This window comes from Ruditapes philippinarum, unplaced genomic scaffold, assembly GCF_026571515.1.
Source record: "Ruditapes philippinarum isolate M1 unplaced genomic scaffold, ASM2657151v2 ctg795_1_1_1_1, whole genome shotgun sequence".
Classification (NCBI taxonomy): domain Eukaryota; kingdom Metazoa; phylum Mollusca; class Bivalvia; order Venerida; family Veneridae; genus Ruditapes; species Ruditapes philippinarum.
Genome location: NW_026857770.1, coordinates 602,571 through 618,518, shown reverse-complemented (window position 1 = coordinate 618,518; position 15,948 = coordinate 602,571). Strand labels below are relative to the sequence as shown.

The following is a 15,948-nucleotide window of genomic DNA, read 5'->3' as shown; positions in this document are numbered from 1 at the left end:
TGTTTAGATGTGTAACACTGACAAAGGGGTGAAAACATTATTCTTCTCAAATTTTAACTAAATGAAAAGGTTAGGTCTAATTCAGGGTCGCGGTTTTGTTGATGAGGTCACGTGACCAGGAGTTTGATGGGATACACAGGCGTATGACAGTAACGTGATCTAACGATTAGATGTGAGAACATCAATCATTTCTCGCGAGATCTCGCTGGATGGCGGTCCGCGCCCGAGAACCTGGTATATTGTTACATAATACACTTGAAAATATCACATAGCCTTCAAAACATTCATATTTCAATTTTCGTTTATTTTACTATTACAAAAAGATAAACCTCACTTGTTTAAATGCTAACTGTAGATTTATCTAGTTTCTTTTTGTACTGTAGCGGATGATTTTTGGCTATGTGAAAAACAGTATACGAAATTTATTCGTATCATGCAATGTTTATAATATCTTACCTACATTATTATTACATAAGGAAAATATGTTTATTTTACCACTTTTAAAATGCACGATGAATAATCGATAAAAAAATAACCAGAATATTGCTTAAAAAGAACATTTTCTCGTTTTATTATAATTTTCTACGAAAAAAGTCTTTCTACGAGCATTAGAATAATCCCACGTATGTATTAATGGTTTCCCCACCCATACCCTCATTAATCATATCCCGTCAGCCTCCTAAACGTCTCGTGACTGCTCTTCTATTCTCCTCCCCACAAGTTTAACAAAGGCAAACTATAAATCACTTTCTCTTGTCGTTATCGTCTTTAATTTTCTTCATGGTGTTCATCATTTTTGATACGGCTTTCTTACTTTGTTTGGAAATGTGAGAAATAGAAAATGGCCATGCAGATGAAGTGTAATAATACATCTGCAGCTTAATAAAAAAAATCCCCAAAACCCATCTAACTAGCTGTAAGCGCAATGTCCATTCAGTTTGGATATCTATTTATTAAAATTTTTATTTTTCGAGACAAATTTGGTCGGGTATGCGTCCAGTTCATGAATCCATGTAGAGTGAGAGAAACTTTGTATTTAGTACCTTGATAATTTAGGTACATGACTGACAAATATGTATCTTTTCTTTACTTGCCCTTCCAAACGAACTGTAACTTTCTCACCATAGCCAGTCGAAGAGTAAAAAATCAAAAAATCTTTAGACACAAGCGTTTAATTTGCAGGAAATGCACTAACATGTTACACGTGTAAAATTTCTTATCCGCATGTCAGCTTAGTCTCTGACAGGCATCAAAATTGTTAAACCGATTCATAACAAATTATCCAGTTTAATCAAGGTGGAATTTAGAGAAAATTTGGTACAGTGGAAATTAATTTAAATAGATATCATTTTTCAAAAATTGAACAATTACCTGCCGCTTTGCCTGTCAGTCATCCCGGTGGCAGACGACAAGCTACTTCCGGTGAATGGTTCTCTTTTTAGTGGTTCACGTTGTTGATGGTTTTTTTTTCCAGGTTACTGTAACGGGAAAAGGGGTTCATTTTATAAAGGATTTTCTACAGCAAATCGTACAAACTGATATGCTCGGCAAAAAAAAAAAAAAAAATAAAAAAATAAAAAAATAAAGGTTTGCGCCTAGAAAGATTAACATTATCAGTGAATGCAATCATACATCAGGACGCAACGGCTATTTTCAATCTGAACCCTGCAAAGTTCATTGAAAATGGATTTCCTGTAAAATATAAAAAACTATATTTATATTGAAATGTAAAATTATCTAGCGTATTTGATCAATAAATAAATGCAGATCTACAATGTTCTTATTTGTTCTAAGAAAATGCTTTTATTTTCATTTCCTAAACACTTTAAAATGATATAGATATCCTGTTACAATTTCAAAAACGATACTCAATAGCCATATAGTTTAACCATCTATTTATTCTTATAAGTATAGTTATATTTCCTAAATTTGCGGCCTTGAGGCCTACCGGCTTGAAGTTGACGGCCTAACGGTCTGGTTACCTTTATACATTCACTGTACTTCTGACAATAAAGCATCTAATTAATAAGTTCTAAATAAATTATTATAACACTATAAACTCAAGCTCGCCCCTTTCAAGAAGAAAAATATCATTTCTGACACATATTTTGCCTCAAATGATTCAATATATTATATTTCATTTTGTATACAAAATAAAAGATATATACAAAAGACGCGATCCAAATCTTCAGTACTAAATTGCTACAATCATTACTTATCGAGTATGTAATTTATTACATGCTTTCAGTGAATAGTGAAATTATTTCATAAAATTGCATAATTTCCTAAAAATGCATGAAATAAATACATGTAGATAATTTGTTTTGTATGTAAAATCAAATTTATAATATTTCACACGTGAAAATAGTATATGCAAAACAAACATTTTTTCAATGTACATTTATTTTCGCCACAACGTCGACGTCAACGTCACTTTGTATAATATCCTAGCATTATTTCTACAGTTCTTACAATGCTATGCAGTACAATCAGTGAGATATTTCCCATATCACTAACTGCATATCCCCTCACTTCATAGTGAAAACATTCAAAAATTATAAATTACTCATTTCATCTAGTTTATTGGCTTGCTTAAACAATTGAAAAGTTAATATTAGACACAGGTTTTCCATTATAGTTATAAGTTATTTATAAAATAAACGCGTGTACTGTATTAATAATGTATATTGGTAAAGTTATCTACAGTTTACATTACGAATCGAGATAATAAAACCGAATGTTTATTGCAACGGGGATGTAGCTCAGTGGTAGAGCGCTCGCTTCGCATGTGAGAGGCCCCGGGTTCAATCCCCGGCATCTCCAACCTTTTTTTTAAGAAGAAAACCCACATGCATCTTCTCTCAAGAAAAGCCGTAAAAAGCACCGAATGACCTGTATCTTTTGCACATGTAAAGTTTTCACCAAACGTTTTGGAATTTCCTTTTTTTCTCAAAATGTCTGTTGATTCAGAGCGGCACCTGTCCATGTTTACCTATTAAATAATTAAACCATGCAATTTTCAGAGTAAATTTAAATACACCTGGATATATCTTTTGGGGTGGGAGGTAGATAGTTTCAGGTCTCATATAGGTATACATTTTGTGTATCTGATTATTATGTATGTATTATGTATGCATTAATTATACAACATATATAAATATATAATTATTTTAATAGTTTAACAATATAATTTAATAATAAACATGAATATTTTTTAACCAGACATTGCTTACAATTTGTAAGCCACCACCAAAAAGCATATGTATAAAAACTTGATTTACTTTTTACAGATGAGTGTTTGTAAGGGACCCCTACATTACTACATGCATAGTTTTAATAATGACCATCATACATCAAAATATAGTCATCACATAATTTTCAATATCTCACACGACCGAAGTAACTTCTATACAAACAGATTTGCTGAGTAAAAGATGCACTCACGGTACTCCAGCATAATGGTGTTGGTGGTGTTTGCAGTCTTCACCTGCACGCGCACATAAACATACCTCGCATTAGCAAATATACAGGCGGACTAAAGCTAATTTCCGTACTATACGGAATGTTCCGTAAATAAATTAGCTTGTGTGAGACCAGCTTAAGATTAGATATACATTCTCACGTTAAGTGATAAGTGCCACTCGAAAATATTTAAATCAATTACAAATGATGTATAGACTGGTAAGAATCTGTTTAGTGTATAAATCAGGCCTATGTTTTGTCATTGAAATACGGTGGTCCGAAAATAAACGAAACTAATTTGCCTCTATAGAAATTTGTTTAGTTCCCCAAGATGTCTTGCTATAAACCAGACCTTTCCGCATTTTGAGAGCCGGGGGAAATGAATAAATAATTAAATTGAATCAATCTTGATATACTAATTGAACAGAGTAAAGATAGACCGAAAAATAAGGAAACGTAACTCGTTTTGTGTTAGCAAGAGTAGGCCGTAACTGTCACATGTCGTAAATTATACTTTGACAACTTCAGCTAACGTTTTAGTTAAATGTATATTTGATACAGACTAAGAAACAATGATGTCATCGAAAGTTACATAACAGAAAAGTATCCAGATTTTAATATTCAATAACTTGTTTTCAAAGGCATGGACCATTAAGACCACGTGGCAATAAAAATCAACACAAATTACAAGACACAATAATGCATATGTTTTTTTGCTGAATACAACAACACTGAAAAGAAAAACAAGTGGACAAGTGTGCTAGATTTAGTTAGAATCAAGGTTTTTTTCTTCATATCTCCATAGGGTGATCAAGGTCTCCAAAGCGTAAATTCTTTGCCTACACCAAATTTGATGCTAAGTTCCCTCTTTTTAACTTGGTATTTAAACTTATTTTGAGCTTGCGAACGGAAAAAGACAACTTGAACAATATTGAATTGATGTGATAAATGCTCGTATATGAAAAAAATAACAAAATGTTTAAGAACGATTCTGGTTGTTGTGACAAAACAACTATGAATTCAAATACATTAGTTTAACGTGCATTGCATTCAATTCAATTTCTGTTTCTTAGTAAAGAAGTTCATGCTCATCAAATGATGGTCCACAATATTTTCGTAAATATTTTCGTTCGAACAATATCATATTCGTTGTTTTTTTTTGTTGTATCTAAGTAAGAAATGTTCAAATGTACGAAAGTAAAATTATATGCGCATGTTTAAAATACACCATGATCAAAAATGACAATATTCCAAATTCAGAATATGAGCCGCGTCACGACAAAACCAACATAGTGCCTATTTCCCCTTTTATATTATTAGAACTTTTTTAACCCCTATAAATTACGTTAAATTAACTTTGAATGTACATGCACAACATAAGAAATAAATAAATTCTACACAGACCCTAATTATAATTTGTTCATTGAATTACATTCTTTTTAGATTTCCCACTTTCGACTGAACACAATAAAAAATATAAACATTTGTATTGCTTTCAAAAATTCATAAGAATTACAAGTGTTTTTGATTGCTCGTGTTATCTTACAATGGCTTTACCTCAGCCTATCTCAATACTTTTCATAGACATAACTTACTTAATCAAATTATATATTAAAAGTCGTTTAAGCATCGTAGTTTTATTTTGCTTCATTTCGATATAAAGCCAGTGCATATTTTCTTAAGACGGTCTGTTTACTTACATTACGCAAGAAAAAATAGTTCTGTTTTGGTAACTTGCGCCGCGCGTAAGTTCCAAACGGTATAATTTTACATTAAATAAACGAAAAGTTGCCGTAAATCAGTAAACACGTATTTAAGTCTGCACAATTTGTACGTACATTTCATGGATTATGACAAAATGTATGTTTTATAAATCTAAATTAATATTTTCATAAGGTCCTACAGATATTTATTCAACCTGAAAAGTGGATTTCATAAAGCATATCCATGTTTATATTGCACGAAGAGTAATACAGGGACGTTAGATTATGTTTTTCTTGAGAACTTAAACGTATTAATGAGAAAAACAAATTTACCAGCCAAATGCTTTTCAGATTAGAACTTGAAGCGGTAATCAGAGAAGCGTTTTTTTGTGCGAGTTAACTGTCTTAAAATGAATTACAAAATAAGTATGTCCTACGTTGTTATAATCCATAAAACTGTGCCACTGTTATGCCACTTGGGTGTAAGAAAAGTGTTAAGAAAATATCTTAAGTGATTGACTTGACCTTTTTGAGAACGGTTAACTGTTTTATTAACGTTATGATTTAGTTTTACTTTGCTTCCTGCTGTCTCTGATATTTTGTGATTTTTGTTGAGTTTTTTGTTTAATTATAGAGCGACAGAATGAACAGAAGCCACAGAGTACTGAATAAATCTTTTAAAAAGATACCTTTATACATCATATCATTACAATCTATAAGCAGATGAGTTCATGAGTTGTGGTATTGCAATATATAATTTAAAGCAGTTAGTGATGCTTAATGTCTGGTCTTTTGTCTTCCCTTTGTCATGATTGAAAGGAAAAATAAAAATCTAATGCTATATATAAATAGTTTAACAAAATAATAAGAGAATACACTGACGAAATATACATTTTTGCGTGCCATTAGATTTTATCGTCCATGGCCAAGTGCTTCAAACCACTAACCGCTATAACAGGGACCTTGGGTCTCTCGTGTGTGGAAACTAGCCTACGAATCATCGGTGTTTCTTCTAAGGTACCCGTTTGTGCCTAAGGGCACTTGCAGTCTTCCTGGGAAGTCGCCATATGAACTTTGCCGTGTTAGTGTCACACAAAACCCAACAATTTCATCCTTATTTACTTTTTTTTTAAATTTAATAATGTTTTTGTTGAAATATAAGTTATATTTTATTTCACTTCCCATCCAGATTTGCATGATATTTAAAATTTAATATAAATATCTAAGTACTAGAATAAATGTCGGACGTAAATGTCATTCATTACCGAATGAAAAAATAATAAATGTCATTACATCGAAATAAGAAATGACATTTACAAAAGTCTGATGAAACGAATCGTAACCAATAACACGGACCGTTAAGAAAACATTTAAATCTGCAACATTTTCCCGCCATAAATATATAAATGACCCTTAAAGCGCAATAAAATGCTCGTAAAACATGTAAATTTTATAAGAAACAACGCGGAGTTACATATCTTACATTACAAAATGATATTTCTAGGAACGCAGCGTTAAGGATAATTTGATCAGCACGATTTTGATTGCTTCCACGGGCTATAAATGAGAGAGAAAAAATCTCAAGGCGGAAAATCTTTGACAGATACCTATCAGCAACCGATGGTAACAGCATAATTCTTTAAGTTCATTCCCACTTTTTTTTTACAAATCTTTCCCATCTTTAAATGATACTCTAGGGAAAATTAGCTAATGGTCCTATATTTTTCTATATCTTTTATTTTCGAGATAAATGTTAAAGATTTCTTGTGGAAAGACTGCAATGGATGAGTTTAAAGGAAGTTTTGTTTTGTTTTTGTTTTAAGTCATTTTTTATATGGTGTAAATATATAACGCCATTGCTCCATATAAAGCATTTGTTTGAATTAATTATTACTCAAATTTAATTAATAACTTTTAATGTAATTTGTTGGAATAGTTGTTCAACGCCGTATTCCAACCCGTTCCTGTGGTGCCCGGTGCGACAGGATATTGTGGACTTCGTGTTGTGGTTGTTCTATATTAAAACAGATCAAATCATTTCCGGTCAAGTTTGACAAACCAAGCCAGTCTACAGAGAATTGCAAGGAAGCGCATTGTCTTCTTCAGCATCTTTGAGCAGCATCTAATATGCCAATTCTGTCACCTTATATTATGTCACAGAAAACAAATAAAATAAAAATAAACGAACATACTCGTTATAATAGTTGATTTGTTTTTATCTTTGTGTTTAGTGATAACTCAAATCTGTTTCACTGAAACTATCAAAACAAGTACCTTTTAAAGTTTTAAAGATCATCCAGTTTTAAAAAACTTTTGCAGTTGAAATGTGTTATAATTTTGAATGTTTATTGTAGTAACTCTTGTTCTTTTCACGTCATAGCTTTTTATAGTTACTGATATCTTTGCCTACGTAGATACAACGACGATTCTATTTCTTTGACTACGTAGAAACAGCAACGATTCTGTAGTGGTAAAACACCAATGCAGGTTACTTTCATATACTTATTTAAATAAATAAAGTTTGGAGTGAATAGTAGTAACGCATTAGAAGTGATTAGTTGCGCATTAGTACCGTACATTTGTTCAGAAGTTTTTATTTTGCAACTTTAATGGTTTTGATCAGACAAACTTGATCGACATATACAGTATCATTTCCACCGTGGTGCATTACTTGAACCTTTATTCTTTTTTAATGCTTACAATAATATTAAAGTATTAATATACGGTGTTCGAGCAATCCCAGGCAGAACAATATATTTTATAAAGGAATTTTGCCAGGACTGGTCGGTAAGTTCGAGGGAAGGGATTTATCCGAGCGATCCGAGTTTGAGCAAGCGAAGGTAAACTGTATTTAGTATATCTATGTTATACGTTTTAAGGCAAAATCTTTTTATATTGAACATGATTTGCGGTAATTTTTCGCATTAATTTTTTAAACATTCTCGTTGAGTATATATCATAATAACCTTTTTTTTATTATCATAAAGGTTGTATTAATATTTGAGTGACGTGTGGCCGAGCTGACCAGATTTGTATACTTGTTTCCAAAGATCAGAATGTCCAAATGCAATATGGACATGCATGCATTATAGATGGCTAAATATATTGCCATAAAAAAGATACCTGAAGACAAACAAGACTTGCATCTATCTTCTCTAACTTGGAAAATAAAACTTCCTGTAAACATTCGTTGTAATTTTTTTGCAATGTGCCTTCTTGAATAAGATAAATTTCTTATACGAAATAAAAACAACAACTGGACCGCATGCATAACTATTTCTTGGACAGTTGAAGAAATATCTCACAAAACAAACGGCAATGCAATCGTAGTTTCACAAATATTCTGAACATTTATCTAAGATGTTTAAATGTCAGAGCTTTCTAGTATCTTGACTCCAAGAAAGTAATTCAAAAGATATATTTTAATATTTCAATTTTTAAATAAAAGATTTAATATGAAGTCCTAGATAGATTGAAAGCAGAATTATGAAAAAAGATGAGAGGATGACTGTCAGAAGATAACAGAAAGTACGAATAACTAGCTATAGCATGCTATAAAGAGAAATGCTAATACCTGACCATTGCATGGTTTGATGAGATTTCAAATTTTACAGTGCAAATACGTTTCAAACAAGCATACCTCCTGTAAAAAAGCGTCGTTTCATTTAATTTTCAAAACAAATAAAGTAAAGATGACTTTCCTAAAGAATAAGACACCATTTAAAGACATGAGATATGATACAAAAATAATCGGTTGTCTCATTGAAATATTTCCGATCATCATGTACCTTATCAGTTATACCGGTATTTTGCAAACCGTTTATGATTTATTAACATTGTGTCCGGTACGTTACAAAAATGACTAATGTCTTACCATTAAATCATGATGGTTATCAACTCTAAATGTTTTGAAATTATGCTTTAACATCATAGTTCCAAGAACAGGCGAATCCACTTTAATTTTGATGACTGGGGTAATGCCAAAGACATGCGTGCTCCTTCTGAAGAACTTGGTGTAGAGAAAACTAAGGAAGAGCGAAATAAAATTCCTGGCATAGAACAATTTGAATGTATGACATTAGCCATATCCTAGGAATAATAATCAAGTTGTACCATTATAACTGTTATTGCTTAAGATATGCATTTATTTTTAATTATATAGAGAAAGTTTAAATTTGTGTCTTTGTTACGGCTAAAATATACAAAAACACTAAAATGCTGTGGATATTATACAGAAAAAAAAGATAAAAAGAGAGAACATCTTAAGAGGTACAATATTTCAACAAACTGCAAAATATGTCAACAAAACTTCTTTTTCAACTCGTTCATATTTAAGACATTTTTTTATTGCAAGATTCTGGCGATTATCAAAATGTATGGAACGCCTGGACTGTCTTATGTGTAGAATGACTGATATACATGGTTAAATGTCATTCTGTTGAGTCCGAGATACAATATGCTGGGTCAAAATCCCAATATACTGGGTGGAAATCCAAATGCGCTCAGTTATTGAAGTGTAATGTTGTGTGCTGATTACATTTTATTCAGTCAAGTCAATGTATTGTCGGGTGCATTAGTCGTTCTGTTCAGTTCTTAAAACAAACAGGCATGTGGTAACACAATTATGTTGAGTTAAAAAGATATGTTGTAGGGTGTGACAGTTGTTATGTTCGGTTAAAATAGCTCTTCTCATCATGTTAAACCATGAAAATCAACAGATGAGTGGTACTATCATTTCGTTTGACTGAGGCAGTGTATTATTGGGTGATACTTTTATTATTTTCAGTTGCAATGACATGCTGTTGGTGCTTTATTCAGACTGTTTAGTCGTGAAATAGAACTGTTGAATAGTAATATCATTATGTTCAGTTCAGATGATATACTGTTCGGTGCAGAGGTCATTATGTTCAGTAGTGAACACAAACTGTTGTATGATACCGTCATAATGTTCAGTTCAGATGATATATTGTTCGGTGCAGAGGTCATTATGTTCAGTAGTGAACACAAAATGTTGTGTGATACCGTTATAATGTTCAGTTCAGATGATATACTGTTTGGTGCAGAGGTCATTATGTTCAGTTCAGACGATGTACTGTTCGGTGCAGAGGTAATTATGTTCAGTAGTGAACACAAACTGTTGTGTTATACCGTAATTATGTTCAGTACAGATGATATACTGTTCGGTGCAGAAGTCATTATGTTCAGTAGTGAACACAAACTGTTGTATGATACCGTCATTATGTTCAGTTCAGATGATATACTGTTCGGTGCAGAGGTAATTATGTTCAGTAGTGAACACAAACTAATGTATGATACCGTCATTATGTTCAGTTCAGATGATATACTGTTCGGTGCAGAAGACATTAAGTTCAGTAGTGAACACAAACTGTTGTATGATACCGTCATTATGTTCAGTTCAGATGATATACTGTTCGGTGCAGAAGTCATTAAGTTCAGTAGAGAACACAATCTGTTGTGTGATACCGTCATTATGTTCAGTTCAGATGATATACTGTTCGGTGCAGAAGTCATTAAGTTCAGTAGAGAACACAAACTGTTGTATGATACCGTCATTATGTTCAGTTCAGATGATATACTGTTCGGTGCAGAAGTCGTTCTGTTCAGTAGAGAACACAAACTGTTGTGTGATACCGTCATTATGTTCAGTTCAGATGATATACTGTTCGGTGCAGAAGTCATTAAGTTCAGTAGTGAACACAAACTGTTGTATGATACCGTCATGATGTTCAGTACAGATGATATACTGTTCGGTGCAGAAGTCATTATATTCAGTAGTGAACACAAACTGTTGTGTGATACTATCATTATGTTCAGTTCAGATGATATCCTGTTTGGTGCAGAGGTCATAATGTTCAGTAGTGAAGACAAACTGTTGTGTGATACCGTCATTATGTTCAGTACAGATGATATACTGCTCGGTGCACAAGTCATTTGACAATGCGCCGAGTGGTCATACAATTATGTAGGGTTCATTCGGATATCTTCGCGTCAAACAAGATGGCGGGCGGGAGCAATTAATTTCAATAGGTGACGTCGAGGCTAATGACCACTAAATTGCCAAAACAATTTTCTTCCCCGTAAATACCATCGGAAGCTTAAAAACGTTATTTCCATAAATTGGACAGATCGTATGGCATATTGAATACCAAATGGGTATTTTATCAAGTTAATATATGACTATACTATACTGTTACAGTCATAATGGGCACAGTATATAAAACTTAAAATATGGGTAAGGGTAGCGTGTTCAAGTCACACATGACCACCGTAAAAAAAACTTAAAATATATGTGTTGGTAATTTTTTAGATTCACAAGTGGACAACATCAAACGAAATTTAAAATATTCAACATAATATACAAGTAAGGCAAACCTATTTGAACCACACATGGCCACAGTATATGGACCGTTAAATATAAGTATGGAAACCCCATTTGAGACACACATGACCACAGTAAATGGAACATTATATTTAAGTAAAGGTAGCCTAATAAAGTCAAACATGGCCAAAGTATAAAGAAAATTCTATATAAGTAAGTGAAACCTAATTGAGTCACACATGGCCACAATATATTAGACATAATGTTTAAGTCAGGATAATGTACTTGAGTCTAATTTTATTTGGCTACCCTTATTTATATATAATGTTCCATATACTTTAATCATGTGTGACTCAAATAGATTTCCCTTACTTAAACATAATGTTCTATATATTTTGGCCTAATGTGACTCAATTAGGTTACCCTTACTTATATAGAATGTTCTTCATAATGTGGGTATATGTGACTTTATTACGCTACCCTTACTTATATTTAATGTTCCATATACTGTGGCCATGTGTGACTCAAATAGGTTTCCCTTACTTAAATATTATGCTCCATTTATTGTGGTTATGTGTGACTCAAATGGGTAACCAACACATATATTTTAAGTTGCATATGCCGTGGCCATATGTGACTTTAATAGGCTACCCTTACTTATATGCTCCATATACTGTGGCCATGTGTGACTCAAATATGGTTCCCTTACGTGTATAATTATGATGTTTTATATTTCAAATTTCGTTTACTGTGTCCATTTGTGACTCTTATAGGTTACCAAACAGATCAATTTTAAGCTTTATTCACGGTGGTCATGTGTGACTTTAACAGGCTACCCTTACCCATGTTTTAAGTTTTATATACTGTACCCATTATGACTGTAACAGTATAGTATAGTCATGAATTAACTAAATAAAATACCCATTGGGTATTTTAAAATCCAATTTATGAAAATAACATTCGTAAGCCCCCGATGATATTTACGGGGAAGAAAATTGTTTTGGCAATTTAGTGGTCATTAGCCTCGACGTGACCTATGGAAATTAGTCGCTCCAATCTTGTTGCCCGAAAATATCCGAATGAACCCAACATAATTGTGGTATCACACAACAGTTTGTGTTCACTGTTGAACATAATGACCTCAGCACCGAACAGTATATCATCCGAACTGAACATAATTATAGTACCAAAAACCACTGAACATAACGACCTTTGCACCGAACACCACATTGACTTGACTGGAGAAGATATAATCAGCACACAAGATAATGATAGTACCATTTAAGATAATGATTGTACCATTTAACAGTTCTATTTCACGACTGAACAGGAGGAATAAAGCACCCAACAGCATATCATTGCAACGGAAAATAATAAAAGTATCACCTAATAATACACTGCCTCAGCCAAACAAAATGATAGTACCACTCAACTGTTTATTTTCATGGTTGAACATGATGAGAAGAGCACCAAACAGCATATTATTATAACCGAACATAATAACTGTAACACCCTACAACATATCTTTTTAACTCAACATAATTGTGTTACGACATGCCTGTTTGTTTTAAGAACTGAACAGAACGACTAATGCACCCGACAATACATTGACTTGACTGAATAAAATACAGTCAGCACACAACATAGCACTTCAATAACTGAGCACATTAGGATTTCCACCCAGCATTTTGCATCTCGGACTCAACAGAAAGGCATTTAACCAGGTATATCATTCATTCTTAACATAAGACAGTCCAGGCGTTCCATAAAAATGAGCTCAACATATTAAATTTGAACGTAAAGTGGACTGTTCGTTATATGATATTTATATTGTTGCCGTTATCGATTTTATCAGATATGTCGATATTATCGATATACTTATCAGTAAATGAGATATTGTCATTGTCATTACAGTTACTAAAACAATCGATACAAAGAATATCTTTGAAATCTAGAAACAATATCTGTGATGTGCATTTATTGGCCTATATACTTTAGCTTGGAAAAAATCCCATATTTACCGAGTTCCAGATAGTAACTATTATACGCGACTACAATTAGAATGACGATCATATTAGAGGCCTGTGTCCTACTGCTGACGGAAACAATGTTTAACCCTTCCCATGGACATTTCATTTTCGAATTTATGAATAATTCAAATACATGCAATTGAAGTATACAAAAATAAAAGATAAAAATATAGGTCCATTTCAAACTATTATAAATTTTGAATCACTGAAACTACCCATTGTAAAAACTGAAATTTTCGATACGAAACGTTTTTTGTTTTTTTTTGTTTTTTGTTTTTTTCAAAGTTGAAGGCGAAATAGAGAGAAAATGCTCTGGACAACTGACTGAAGGCCGTGCTACGTACAACCTCAAATTTTGCCTCAACGTGTTCAATCTGTATAAAACAGTATTAATTCTTCTATGCCTGTTATGTTGCTGTCTTTTCGTAAGTGAAATTTTTCCATCCGAGTTCTTATATTCTCTGAATTAACAGACTATACTATAAATAATGTTCACACCTCTGTATTTTTTTCTGTTTTACACTTAAAAATGCATTAAATTAAACTGTTAACATACATTAAAACAATGCAGATTCTTTTTTTCTCTGGAAAAGAAAAGCGCCTGGGATAATCCAGGTGTGAAGACGCTTTTGCCATCGGAAAGTGCATTACGTCGTTGCTTTTGATTTGTTTATAAGATCGGACGGTCTGACACGAATGGTGTTTATAGTGATAATGGTTTCGGGATGAAAGAGGGGAGATTGCAATGTGAGATATTACTTGTACATAACTTGTAGATTACTGATAACGTGCTTATCTCTTTCATTACACATTAGCAATTATCTTATCATTTATACAATTATACTACTTTTTTGTTATATTAATGCACGGTGCATTGTTTTGTTTTTTCTGTAGCGGCATTTTTATTAGATCGGTGCGTTTTCATTTCGTGAATTTCTTTACAAAATTTCCTTGGTTTAGTTGGTGCGTTTTGCTTTTTATGACATATATATTCTCCGTTGTCCGATTTTGTTTATTTAATTTTCTTGAATACTTCTTATGTTTAAGTATTGAAGTTTATTATCTTTAAAAAAAGTAAAGAAAACTACATTAAAATAGCTATGAACGCATTTTCCGATACAAGCAAAGGGGCAAATATGCAAAATGCTTGTTTGTTTGCATTATCATGAGAAAAACAAGGAAATCATTTTCATTTTGAATAGTCTTTCAGCGAGAAAATGCTGATATGATAAAGGCCAAAGATATGTACTTATATGATTTATAAATAATAATTAGAAATTAATAGTTTTCGTGTTTTAAGTGCTTGTGTATTCATTTGAGCACAATTGTGTTTAAATCAGTTTAATAAACAAATTTACTTAATATATATGAATATATTGAAACAATTATTTAATTATTATACCTTTTTGTGTGTTTGCTTTCGTTTGTGTAATATTATTTTTATATAAAAAAGTCAAAAATAAATGTTTACAGAAAGATACACCAATTAATTCAAATGTCGATGGTTCTACCAATTAAAGTCTTGTATCTCTTTTAAAATGGTTCTGACGAGTATAAACGGACACCAGGGTGTTTTCCTAAAAAAAACAAAACGATATGTGAGTGACCTGTGTTAGTTGATATGATGCACCCTGTTGGAATGGCTATAATGTAACAATGTATGCAGTTCCTATAATAGTTGATATGATGCACCCTGTTGGAATGGCTATAATGTAACAATGTATGCAGTTCCTATAACGGATAGCACTAAAAGAGGCCCATTATGCCCAGAAAAGGCTTCATTTTTATTTTTCAAAAGCTTTTTATACGAGTGTCTTGTTGTTCTTTCTAAACATTTACTCTGACATTGGCCAATTACCAAAATCATATTAATTATAAATATAATTTTTTTTTTACTTTAATTGTATTTCTTAATGTTGAAAAAAAACTATGTTATGTAAAGCACATTATGCCCCAGAAACAAATAAATGTTTACTTCTTTAGAAAGGCAAAACATGAATTTTATAATGTTAAATAATGGTTTTGGAATATGTTCGATACTTGTTACCTGAAGAATGTAGCGATACATGTGAAATAAGTTGTCATAAATGTTGCAAAATGTAAACAGTAAAGCAGTATTTTGACTTTTATACAAAATGCTATTTCAAGATAACTGTCTTTATTGCCAAAAACAACAGATGAAAAATATGGTTCAAGTAATTGGCCAATGAGTAATTATTTGGATACTATAAAAGTACACCAAAATTAAAAAGCCTTTTGAGAAACAAAAATAAAAGAATTTCTGGGGCATAATGGACCTTAAAGTGGTTGATATAAATGATATCTCATTGTCATGATCCAGTATATTTCTATATTTGTTGTTATTACATTATATATATTCAGATATTATAGATACATCACATTTTATGATAAT

The 15,948-nt window shown here is 32.1% G+C and overlaps 1 non-coding gene across 1 annotated transcript; it reads left to right on the top strand.

Moving 5' to 3' along the window:
* The first annotated feature begins 2,751 nt into the window (after positions 1-2,751).
* Trnaa-cgc (transfer RNA alanine (anticodon CGC)) lies at positions 2,752-2,823 on the top strand. Its single transcript has one exon. It is a non-coding gene; the product is annotated as a tRNA-Ala (tRNA).
* The last annotated feature ends 13,125 nt before the right edge of the window (positions 2,824-15,948 follow it).